Below are 13,074 nucleotides of genomic sequence, written 5' to 3'. Positions count from 1 at the left end.
GATTGGTTGTAGTTGAATATTAGGGAGACCTGTTAGTGTGTGACTAATTCAAATCCCATCTACTTGTTGGTTCATTTCCAGAGTTTAGTTATTGATACTCCTTCAGACTTCATCGTGATCAGTTCTCATCCGGTTACCGTGGCCAGCCACTGGTTACCATGGTGGTGTCACTGTAGGTGGGAAACTCCAGGTTTTGATGTTTGTGTCAGCATATCACAGATAAACTGTATCTATATTTAAGAACAATAACACACTGAAACTATAGTTTCTCTTTCACATATTGACAGTGACATTTCTTTAAGCTGTTGTGCTCCTGTGACACACAAAAAAAAAAGTGCCATTTCCAGCAGGACAAACAGGTTATGGATGTGTGGAAATATGCACCCTATAACCCATGAAGTATTCATGCGGGTCGTTTGCCTCTGTTAAATGTCTCACCAGAGACACAGTATCAGCCTCATTGCCTTCTCTGGGCCCCATCAATAGAGTGAAATTAATACCACTTAAAGTATCTTTAGGGCAATCTTTCTTTTTCAGAGGCAATGAGATTACATGTATCTCTATTGACATGGTGTTATGCCGGATGTAAGCGATCTACTTTAATAGGATTAAGGCATGTTGTATGACTACCAGGACTTTAAATGGGTGTCTTCTCATTTTTAACGTCTGAACCTTTGAATCATGACCTTATGCAGCCTGCTGATGATTACGTGAGCCTCTAACGGTGCACTGCTGCACCACACAGCCTATCAAATCACACCACACTAATTTTAAAGACTATGCACAGTCATTTCATTAGCAACGCCGTTCCCTCCATCATATCTCTTCTGCTTTGTTTCAGCAATCAGTCTCTAGAAGATTGAAAACAAAATCGAGTTTGTGTGAAATCCACCTCGGCTGTCGGTGAATGCTAATTTTGCCGTCACGAGTAAAACAACAGAGTGAAGAAAAAAATACTTGCACATGAGGCTGCGCATCAGCGCTGAAAGCGATATCCTTTTTATGGCAAATAATGCACCAACACTGTATTGATAGACTTATCAGTTCAACGCTGTGTAATAATATCCAGCAACGTATCCACAGAAATCACATCTATATTGAATAAATCTGCAAGTTTTACATCCATGAATGCCAAAACTCAGTGTCAGTGCAGGAGTTAGTGTGTCTTTAATCTGGTGAGGTTGATTCTGTGTGTTTTGTGTTTGGGCTGGGGGGCTTGTTGTGAGTCTTTTATCCAGGCGCCCAGTTTTTGAGTTCTCTCACAGACTTCATTAATGTTTTTGTTTTTTTTAATTAAATATAGATTATTTTTCCTAACCTTGAACCTGCTACAGAAAAGAAACAATGGACATTATAAAAAAAAAAACAACCTCAGCCTCCTCTGAATCACCATGTTAACTCAAATTCCTTTCATCAATATATTAAAACTGCTATGCCTAATTTTTGGACCACATGGGAATGAAGGAAACAAGAACACCAATGACAAATTGTTTGAAGAAGAAATGGTGAATATGTGGATATTTACACATCCAGCAGGTACGGCGCAACATTAGCATTTAGTTTTGTTTCTATTTCCCTGATGAATCCTCTATTAGCTCTGTCTTTGGTCTCCCCTACCCCCTGAAGGAAATACCTGCTCATTTGTTATGAAATGTTCCAGCAGTCACGAATTATTGTGAAAACCGTCGCTGTTTGGTCACATTTAGGAACCAAAACTACACGTTTAAGTTGAGGAAAAGATCATGGTATGGGTTTGTTCTGTTTAAGCTAGTTACGTATGTTACATAAATGATGGAATTTAAATATCTTTTAGAAGTTTCTTTACATATGTAAATGAACTTATCATAAGTTAAAGTACATACGTTATGTTATGTTAACTTTTGTGTAAGTTAAAATACGTCAATGCTACTTTTTACACGGGACATAAACAGTTTTCTGTGTTTGATCAATCCAAGCACCCCTGACCTGGACAGACTATCGCTTACAGCTTCAATTCTCTTTACTGTGATCATAGACTGGAAACACCTCGTATTAACATTCGCTCAGCCACTCTTAAGGGCGGATCAATCAGCCTGCGGTGTCGGTGGGTAAGGTACAATGATTCCGAAATTGTGTTGGGTTTTTTTTCTGAATAAATCTTGGTGTTTTAATCGTTTAAAAATGAACCCGATGTTTACAACCAGTAGGATGCAAAGCCTGCAAACGATTTCCTTTGTAACTTACCCAGATGCGTCCATTCACAGAGTGAATTTGGGTCTGGTAATACTAGGCTACCCCTGGCCTGACTCCCTAAGTGGACTTTGTCACTATTTCTATATGTAATATGTCGCCTATCTTCCTCTTTGCTCCCATCATCATTACTATGGCCACTAGACGTTTCAATAAATGAAAATATGGGTCATATTACGCTACTGGCACTGATGACCAATACAGTCGTGTTGCAGTTAAAAAAAATGAGCTAAAAGACGAAATTAAGATGGTTTAACCTAAGGAGACATTCAGAGTTGGTTGTTCATTTTTTGTGGCTTTGTCTCTAAAAGCGACTTCTTTGGTGAATGATTTGAACCATCTGTTTTTTTTTATATAAAAACATTGATTATAGCTGCTTTAAATGTACCGTAGATGCCATGCACAAATGTAGTAGGAAGCTAGAATTTATACAACATTGTTGGGAATAATAATATATTGCAGATACAGCACTGTGGAGACACAGAGCCTTGTGAGCCGCACCAGTAAAAGCGGGCTTTGTGTCCTGTTTAAGCTGCAGGACAGAGTGACTGAGCATCCTGACCGCCGGTCAAGTAGCTCTGTCTGATGACTTAATTAAGGTCACAGGCTGAGAGCACAGTTTGCCCATCCTCTGCCTCATTAACATTTCTCTTCAATATGCTGATGTGAAGCAGTGATTTACATTTAATCCGCTTCACGGTGTCACACCTCTAATTATACCAAGGTGGATTTAAAAAAAAAAGATTTTTATTAGATTTTCTTTAACTGGATGTTTTCTTTTATGATGCCAACAAGGTTTACAATGTGACATCATTTATAACATTTCACGTCGACACTCGCAAAAACAAGCCTACACTCTCCATCAACACGGTGTCGAGCTCATTTGCCCAGAACAGAGAGAAGGGTGATAGCTGGCAGTGTGGAGTAATCTGCTCTATTGATCATGCTGTGGCAGAGTGACTTCAGTAACTGCAAAAGCAAACGCAGCCAACATTAACTCTTTACTGGGAGGCACAGCTGACTGACAAACAAAGCATAAAGGATATCGGATGGCGATACCGAAACATTAAAGCAGTGTACATTTTGAAAATATTTAACAGATGCTTTCATAACATCACACTTCCCCTTCACTGTGTGAATTAGGGTTGGCCCTGCTCTGCTTTTACCTGCGAGGGGAGGAGTGTGCTGCAGGGATCATTTACTGACACCGGCGTCTACGGTTTTGGAGATCAGAGGGTGAATCCCGAGGGGGTGCAGACTTGCGCTTTGGTTTGAGGATCTGTATTACGTTGCTCCGTCCAGCCCCTCTTCCATCAAGTTCAGGGAAACAGAGCCCGTTGTTACCCATAAGCCCATGTGTCATTGAATATTTATCATGTATCTGATTTGACGGGGAGAGATTCCTGAGATGTGGCAGCCTCCCCCGAGGCCTGCAACTCAACACCCTGTAATTGAAGCTCTAAAATGTGGCTGCCTCTGGGACATGGTTAATTAATTACATGTTGGCTTTAACTCTCTGAGAAAACCTCTGCACATTATTTCACAAGTTCATCCCAACGCTGCTCCCAGTGTGGTACGGTAAAATACTGAACGTATTCATCGGAGAGATGCAGCAGCTTGAAAATTTGCTTTTAAAAATACGAGTACAGTATACTGTATACATCTAGTATTATTAATATAAATCAGTCAGGTGATAAAGAATCACAATGCAAACAATAAAAGCTGTGAAAATGTTGGGGGGGGATATTTTGTGATGGCAGAAAATTAGTTGCTGCAGAGAGAAAGAAAAGGAGAGGAAACAAGAGCTCCACTCCTGGATGATATTCCTACACAGGAAGAGGTGATGCAACAGATTAGACAATGATCTACATAAATCTCCCAAAACATTGATCTGGTCCACAGAAAACAGACTCAAATCCCAGAAAACCTATCTTAAAAATAATTTTCCATTGTATTCTTTTCACTTTTTCAGAACACAACTACCAGAAATACACCGACTAACACAGTGTGTGCTGTGCTTGCATGCTGACGTCATCTGTGCAGCCCTGTTAGCACTGTACGTGTTTGATGTACCTTCGCTCCTCATTGCTCCGTGCGTTTTCAGTTAGAGCCGCTCCGGTGTGGAGGAGATCGATTTTCTGCAACAGGAACATTAGTGATTCTCGAGCCAAGGGTATTAAACTCAAATCATTGTGTTCTATTGTTTGGCATGTCATATTGATTATCTCCTGGGTTTCACTGGGGAGAGTGAAATATTGTAGCCTCAACAGTCCTGCACACAAAGAATTGGATTCATATGAAAACAAATAACTTGTGCAAAGTGATACAAAATATCCGCTTGGATTTAATCCTATCTTTTGTGCCTTGTCCAGTAAATAAATAGTAAGTGTCTAAGTGCCAGGACATAAAGCAGCATAAAATAACAGGTCGGACTGCTTCAACTGGAAATAGACTGTAGTCATCCCATGTTTTGCTGCCCTTCGGCTGCCCTGTGGCCAGATTTACAGTGGGAGGAATAAACTTGACAGCAGCATCACTGCAACATGTTAATACAGCAGTGTTTTGCAGTCAGACGATGACAGCACAAAAGAAAAGAAAATGCTCAATTATTGATCCGCTGGCTCAAATCCCTCATTATTTCATGGTACCTGTTAGAGGGCAGTCCCTGCAGGCTCCGCGGCCGAGTCTGCACAGTAGAGTGGCTCTGCTTTCACAGAGATGTGTCGCGCATAGTAACAATGATGAAGCCTTTTTTTCAGCTAAAATCAATATTCTGATCCGTGAGTCACGTTTACTGTTCCATCTCTTGATTTAGACACAGCTGGTCCTGAGAGAAAATGCCCTTTTCTGAGGTGCAATCAGTCTCACTGAGATCAAAGATTTTTGTCCATTGTTAGAGAATCACATTGAACGTGGCCTTTCTCCTAAATGCTAATTTGAGGAAAACATACTTAACACCTTTTAAACTGCATAATTGTTACCCCACTACAATTACAGCAATTCATCTTGTTATCTTGAGCCATCTAATTAAGCACATTTTATTGCAGTGAACAGCACTTTTGTCTATTGTTGCTCTAGACTCATTACTAATTCCTTGTTTTTTGATGAATTTTAAATGTGAAGCTGTCAATCCAAATACTCTGGTCCTACTATACCACAAACAAAGACAAAAACAACCTAATTATTTTTGAACAAAAGTCACAACAAAAACTATATATTTAGTACTCACATTGTTCCTACTGCTGCTCCATTTATCTAATGTGCTTTGTTTTACTATCATTGTAACATTTACTGCATAGGCTCTACTGAACATGTGACTTAGAGATTGTGTCTGTGACTGGTGCATTTTCGAGCCAAAATGAAACATGAATATTCATCACGCTTAGATTACAGCACAAACTACACATCCATATTTGACGGTCAACACAGGAGCTTCATGGGTAGATCTGAGCCAAGGGAATGGGGCGCGGAAAATATGGTTACTTGCCCTCGATTCAAAGGCATCGCTAAGCCTTGTTTTTTTTTTTTATACCCATTGAACTCTGCACTGAAGAGTGGAACCCACCATTGTCCTCTGTTCCCTGGCTGAGTTATTCATCTGGGTCTCCTGTCGTGTCTCCTAAATAAAAAGCCTGCAGCGCCTCGCCAGCCTCCAACTCTTAAAGCACTGCAGGGTCTCTCACAAAGCTAATGGTCACACCGGGCCCTGTCAGCCCAGCCTTTGTACACGCTCTGCTCCAGTTTCACCCCCGCTGCCCTGCACCTTACAACAAATGTCAAAGAATATTGATTTGGCTCAGAGTGACAAAGTCTTCACTGAGATAGCTCCTTTTGTACTGCTGCAATAAAGAGCAAGACATGACCTTCATATATGTGGCAGCGAGACACTATCAATATTTCATCTTCAAACTGTTATTTTCCTGCAGAATTTCTGTTTTCCCTCCATGAATGATACCGGGCAGCACAGTCAGCAGCCAGCTGGAACACCACAGCGGCATACTGTAATTGCAAAAAAACCCAACTTCCAGGTTGTGATTAAGCCTCATAAATGCTGCTCTTCTGATGAGCACGTCTTCTCTTTTAGAAACAAGCTTCTGAGGCAGTGCAAATATTCCTACAGGCCTTTGAGCATCGTAGTGCGGCTGAGCAGGGGAAGCAGAAGACATCATCTAAATTTCTGACTGATATCGGCTTCAAAAGGAGCATCCGAGGAGGGCCACAGACAGATAAAATGGAGGAGGAACAAGGCAAACAAGAGGACAACAAGTGTGTGCTGGCGTTTGAAAACGGCACACAACTTTTACTTCCACAAGACTCTCGACATATTTCGACATCAAACTGATTAATGCAGAGAAATGGTCTCCTAAATGGCGGAAATTATTTGAACACCTTCGTTGTTATGGATGCAAAAACCCAAAATAATAAGCTGGCCCAATATTCAGCAGGCTGAAACAAAAGAGTGGCATTTATTAGAAATATAATGACTGCGAATTGTTGCACTGAATCAATTTGGCGCGATGCTCAGTTTCTTATGTCTTGCATGACTGATATCTAATTGTTTCTGCAGAAAACTCATTAGGAGTCAGCTGACTGTAAATTCTCGCAGGAGAATCACTGCAGTCATCAGATAACCTCCACATTCCCTTTCAGAGGAGTTTACGTGAAATCCTCTTACAGAGACAGGAAGAACAAAAGGCCTCTGATTTCCCAGAGGTGTCATAATGTCGGTTCACATGATTATATATTGGAAGTCACATATAAAATACACTCAGGGCTACCTGATTACACTATTGTATGCTCTGCAACATCTGGGTGACTTTCCTCTAAACACACTGAGAGTAACAAATATCAGGATGTGTGACAAATGAATAAAGCTCTGGATATATATATATTGGGATTTAGGAGACGTCAGGACTCTCTTTGTATCTTTGTAATTCTCTGATGAATGAATGTGTCTGGATCCCTCGTCCGTTTTTTCCGTGCAGTCATCAGTCTTGAGTTCGGAGGCAGTTTGCCCTCTGCCTGTACTTGTCCATCCTGGTCCCTCTCCTCTTGCCCTGCTCGCTCAGGGGAGCACTTCTCTGTAACGCTAGATGCATCCGTTGCATCTTCATCCCTCATTATTTTACCCCTCAAAAGACCCTTGCTGGAAACAGGAGATGTTGCAATCTGAAAGAAAGGCTTAACTCTTTGTTGTGTCACACTGTGAGCTGTGTTGTCTAGGTGGGCTTTGATGAAATCGCCCGATGCTCAACAAAGAACACAAACACTCTTAAAAGGGGAAATTAGATTTTAGTTTTGTGGATCAAAATGTAAATGAAATACAAACCTCTCTGCAAAAGTGAGATGTAATTACTGTGCTGGTTAATGTTGCCAAAATCAATACTAAATATATGAAAAGTGGATCACCTTTCTACTTGTATCTGAGAGTGTTTGAACAGTGATGAAAACACAGAGAATGATCATAAACTCTACGGTTTTCCTCAGCTCCGTGGAACGTTTAAGTAGCTCTCAGCTCAATATTTTGGTATTCATAACCACAAATTTACTGTTCTGGTTCACTTTCCCATTACCTGCCCAGCGCAAAACAACAGACAGACCATGTTAGCCACTAGCAGAGCTGCCACAGAGCAACCTTTAGCTGCCATATATTTCTCTCAATAAGAGGTAAATATTAAAAACCAGAGCTAAGAAGAGAGTGAATATTGAAAGCACACTGTGGTGGAAAAAGTACTCACAAGCTTTAAGAAGGTGAAAGTGGCTTCAACTACTTGATATACAGTTAGTTTGATGTGGTACTGCATTAAGTTCTACTACATAAGGTTGAACCCCTTTTTTATATATATATATATATACTTTTCCCTAATAGTTATATTATTCATATATTTACATGGAAAATCTTAATAATGTCCATAAAATAAATGCAGTGTAGTAAAAAGTACAACATTTACAAATTAAGTAAAGTAGAAAGAAGCAGAAAGTGTCAGTAACTGAATTACTGTCGTACAAGTAGCTCACAATTGTACTTAAGGAGAGTATTCGAATAAGGTTGCTTAGTTATTGTCCTTTGCTGGATTCACATTTGTCATCTGATTGACTCAAACATAAGAGCTCAAATTGCTCCACATCTGATGTTTGGATAAGCAGCTGTTTGCTAATGAATTTGTCATATTAAAATTGTCTTCAGCGTTACAAAAATAAAAAAAAATCTGATATTGCAGGTTATACAAGTTTGTCAATTCCCTCCAGGACAACACATAGAGGTCTGGCTGAGGTTTGGTTAGGTTTAGGCACCAGAATGGTTCATTTTAGGTTTGGGTTGAAGTTAGTGCTTCGATAAGGTCAGGGGACCTTCATCAACCTGGTGGCAGAAATAAACATGTTTAAAATGACTGATGATTTACAAAAAGATTTTGGAACCAACATGGTTGTTCAAGAGATTAAAACGTTCATTTTATCAAAATAAAGTGCAACGCAATAGGGTGTACTGAATTCCTGAATTCTTACTGTAGCGCTCTCTGTGGCCAATTAAAGCAATTTTCCGTGTCCACTCCTGACCAGCTTTCATGTTTGATAAAAAATATTTTCCTTTATAGTAACTTCTTTCATTTGTTTTCATAACCACAGTCAGTTAAAGAGTTTAAAAAAAAAGTTCTTTAAAATCTTCTTTAAGGCCTCAAACAAAAAAATCGATTGCAGACACAGTACAATTGGCCTTGATAACATCTGATTAAATACATCTGTCTGATTGCATCACTAACATCAGAAACTCGATTGGCGGCTGATGGTTTCTGCGTGTGCTTTACTGCCCGACTTGTGCTGCCTTTCAGAGATGGCCTGTCCCCGGAGGATTTCACCTTCATATATAATGATTGATGGCCATTTCTCTTGGAGTCAGGTTATAGAACAGGTAAATGAATTGTGGGTGGATGCATCTATTCTATGAGTGGGGTGTTGAATGCCACGTATAAATGATCACAGTTTGACTGACATTTAATACCCCGACATTATTTTAACCGACATACAAGAATTATTGATTTGACGCTCCCAAACGCCTCAGTTCAGTTAGATTCTGTCAGATGACAACAAAATTCACCTGATAAACAAGGAAATATAAATTGATGTCTAAATTTTTGTAACATAAATGCTAGTTTTTCTCTTTTCCTCCTTCGATTATGTCTGTGTGTATGACAGCCTGGAATTGTTTAATTTTCAAGAGAATGAAAGCATCAAAAACAGGAACTTTAATTCTACATAGGTGGAAGGCAATCCATCAAAACACCATAAATATTTTTGTAATTGCAGTGTATTGGTCAGACTGCATTTCATATATATATATATATGTATATATATACAGACACTGAGGACTGATTTGCCTCTGAAGGCTTTAGCTGCCAGATTTCAAGTCATCCCAGGTGGGATGCCAAAGAAATCCACCAAATGGTTATGCTGTGAAGTAAAATCAATGCTGTGTTCAATAAATGATGTCGTTAAGTCAAAGGTGCATTAAATAAATGATGTTAAGTGCGAAGTTGGAAATAGTTCAAATCTAAGCTGACAAGGTTTCACTGTTGCTGGCGGCGGAGCTCAAAATGGAGGCCAAACCAAGTGTTTTAATAGCACTGGAGGGAAATATCGAAAATGTACTATATGTTATACAAACACTCAGTGATGAAGTTAATTTGTGGAATTAAACACAAACTGAAGTGTTTGAACATGCTGATTATCAGCCAACCTGCTGTTGCTAAAAATACAAGTATGTTGTGAATGCACTAAAGCCCAATTATAAAAATCTGTCGTGAAATCTGTTTCACCCTCATGTGTCTAGAAAGAAACTTCTGTAGGAAGTCAGTGAGGAAATAAAAACTGCAGTCAGTATTGTAAGTTTGTTGCACCGATTGATCAGTTGGCTGCTGAAGTTGGACTGGAGGGAGGTTGGTAATGGAGTGAGCGATGTGGCTTTTAGACTGACTCTCTGCAGCCTGACTTTCATATTGATGGGCCAGTGCTCCATACAATGCAGTGTAACTGATATCCTCCTTGCATCTCAAAGAACAATCAACTTTTAAAGCCGGTCATCGAACTAGTTAGCTCAGTCGATAAGTGGAAATTGCGCGTTTGTTCAAAACGTTTGCCCGTTTATTTTGCACCCGTTTTGCGGGTGATTTACTAGGAGTAGTTACATCTTTGATATCAGTTGCAAATCGCTCTATTTAAATGAAGGGTTTGCGTGTGTTAAAGTGATTCGAGCCGTTCTATGGGAATAACAAAAACATCAAAAGATGAAATTATGAGAAGATGGCAAGATATTAGGAGAAAGAAAAACGTTGGCAAATATAACTGGAGGGACGGCGGATGAGATCCTTTAACAAACACCGATCAGCGGGTCCGGCTCTTTCTGTGATGGGCAGGTGACTGGGTTTCATTCAGTGCCTCGCGAGTGCCCGGGTACCTTATGAAGTTACGTGTAAATTCTGCGGGATACATTTAGCAGCTGGGGCCGCGCACCTGAATAACGGCCCTGCGTGGGACATCCAAGCAGCGATACGCTGGAATGACCCAGAGAAAAGTAAATGCAGAATTGTAAGAAGTTTTGACGTTGCTAGTATTTCGTAGTTCCTCCTGTTGTTGGCTGTCAAACATCATTCAGTTATTCCAATAGCTCAGAAATGTCAATGCAGGAACATATAAGCCAATGTAACAGTGTGTGTTTTTAATTGTTTTTGGAAAACAATGGAGCTCCACAGCACAAAGGAATAAGAGACATCAGGCTTTGGCTTCAAAGACAATACTTATAGGATAAATTATATTATTGTTGGTTTTATTGTTTTTGAGGAGTTTGTTTTCAGTAGGAATAATATATCACCAGCCTTGGCTGTTCAAACATTTATTTTTCAGGACACACAGTCTATTTGTATTGTTTACGCCTGTCTAACAACAAGCTGCAAACCCTGCTTCCTTCGTGAATCAGTTTATTGTCCAAAATTCGATGGTGTAATACAGCTAGTTCACTGAAATTTTGACTTTTGAGTTCTCCATTCTCTTAAAGGTCACTGCTGTCAGAACGGTTTGCAATTTCTGAACAGCGCAAATTAGCATGTTAAAGTTCACCAGAAAGTTGAGCTGTGGATGAAAGCTCTGTGAGTGAAAGTGGATTTCATTAAAGTTAATTGGTTTTGTTCTGAAATTTCACTCTATGTAATGCTGGTATGACTGAGCCCAAAGGATGAGACACCGAAGCAGCTCATGAAGAAGCACATGATATTATATCAGTATGAAAATGGCCATAAAGATAAAGAACTAAAGCATATTAATAGACAAAATAATTACACTTAGGATTCGGATCAACCTGAAAATCCATCCGTCTCACTTGTACATGCATTCACGTCATTGAGAACCCTGATTAGCTCGATGTCAGAGGGAATAAAGAAGCAGCAGGAAACAGGTGGGTTCCCTCTCTGACCAAATGTTTGCCCTGGACTGAGCTAAAGTTGGTGGTTTGGATCTCTATGGCTGGTTTCTGGGCTTAGTTTCGCTAGGTGCAGGGTCAGCGTACCAGAGTGCCGTAATTACATTTGGCTCCCACTCCCACAACAGGATTAGGTTATTTGTGGCCAAGAGGCCTTTATAATTGCCCCTGATTACCACTTGCCAGCTCAATGTAGAGAAAGGTCAGTCGGTCTGCTGTTCAGACACCCTTTCGGCCCACAATCCCTCAACACCCCAGTGCTGGTGTCGCCCCCTGCCCCCGCCACACCTCTGAGCCTGCAGAGCGATCTGGAACATTACTGTTGTCTCTTCTTGTCTGAATCCTAATTGCTACTCTTTTCCCTCTGTTCAGTGGACAGAAAACAAAGACGTAGTGCAGCTCATGTCAGAGCATTACCTCCATGTATGTGGTCCATGTTTCCCTTTTCAGAGAGCAGCATCATTATCATGGCTGAAAATATGTGACCTTGTTTGGTACCACAAGAAAATAGACTTAGCAATGCTGTATTGTCTGAAAAGAATTGCTTCTTTCCTGTTTTGTTTTTTTTCTTCCTATTTTCACCTCTCGTTAAGCTTCATAAGGGCTTTGAAAAATTCCCTTAAGCCTCCTCAGTGTTTTTTCCCTGAATGTTGGGTTTTCTCCTCTTTATTTAATTTTGCCTTTACAGAAATAATTGGCTGTATTACAGGCATCTCCCTCGTGAGGTGAAAATCCTCCCATTCATCTTACTTCATGAAAGTCCAATGTATCTTTGGACTTAAGCTTGTCAGCACAGAAGATTTTACTACACAGAGATGGTGAATACAGCGAGAGGCAGAGGAAAACAATTTATAATTTCAGCGGCTTTGTTCACGACAATTTGCATCTGTGAAATTGTTACATTGACTAATGTTGTGAATGTCCAACCAGAAGTACAACTGCAGTCATCAGGAATTAGGTAGAGTAAGTGTGGATAAAATAAAAAATAAAAAATAAAGTGTTTTTGATATAACTGCACACACACATATTTGTGTTTAAGAGGAAAATAAAACCATAAATTGTATTGCAGTACATGTTGATCTGATGCTGATCTTTTGCAGTTTATTCTTTAGAGCAAAAACAGAATTAGTTGATCAACAGAAAAATAATGAGACTATTTTGATAAGCAATTTGCAGCTTTTTTTTTAAATTAAAAATGTATGCAAAATTTCCAGCTTCTCTGTTGTGAGCATTTAGTGGTTGTTTTTTTTGTATTAAATATCTTTTCACTATTTTCTGATATTTTATAGATCAAAATATGACCTACCGAATCAAGAACATTGTGCAGCCACTGTTTTTTTTCTGCAGTGAAAACTGTCAAACAATTCCTTGAAGGC

Source organism: Brachyistius frenatus, unplaced genomic scaffold, assembly GCF_029030835.1.
Source record: "Brachyistius frenatus isolate BFR_SWC_R1_liver_20210118 unplaced genomic scaffold, ASM2903083v1 Contig_77, whole genome shotgun sequence".
NCBI classification, from domain to species: domain Eukaryota; kingdom Metazoa; phylum Chordata; class Actinopteri; family Embiotocidae; genus Brachyistius; species Brachyistius frenatus.
The sequence above is the reverse complement of the archived record's forward strand: the minus strand, read 5'-3'. Positions refer to the sequence as shown.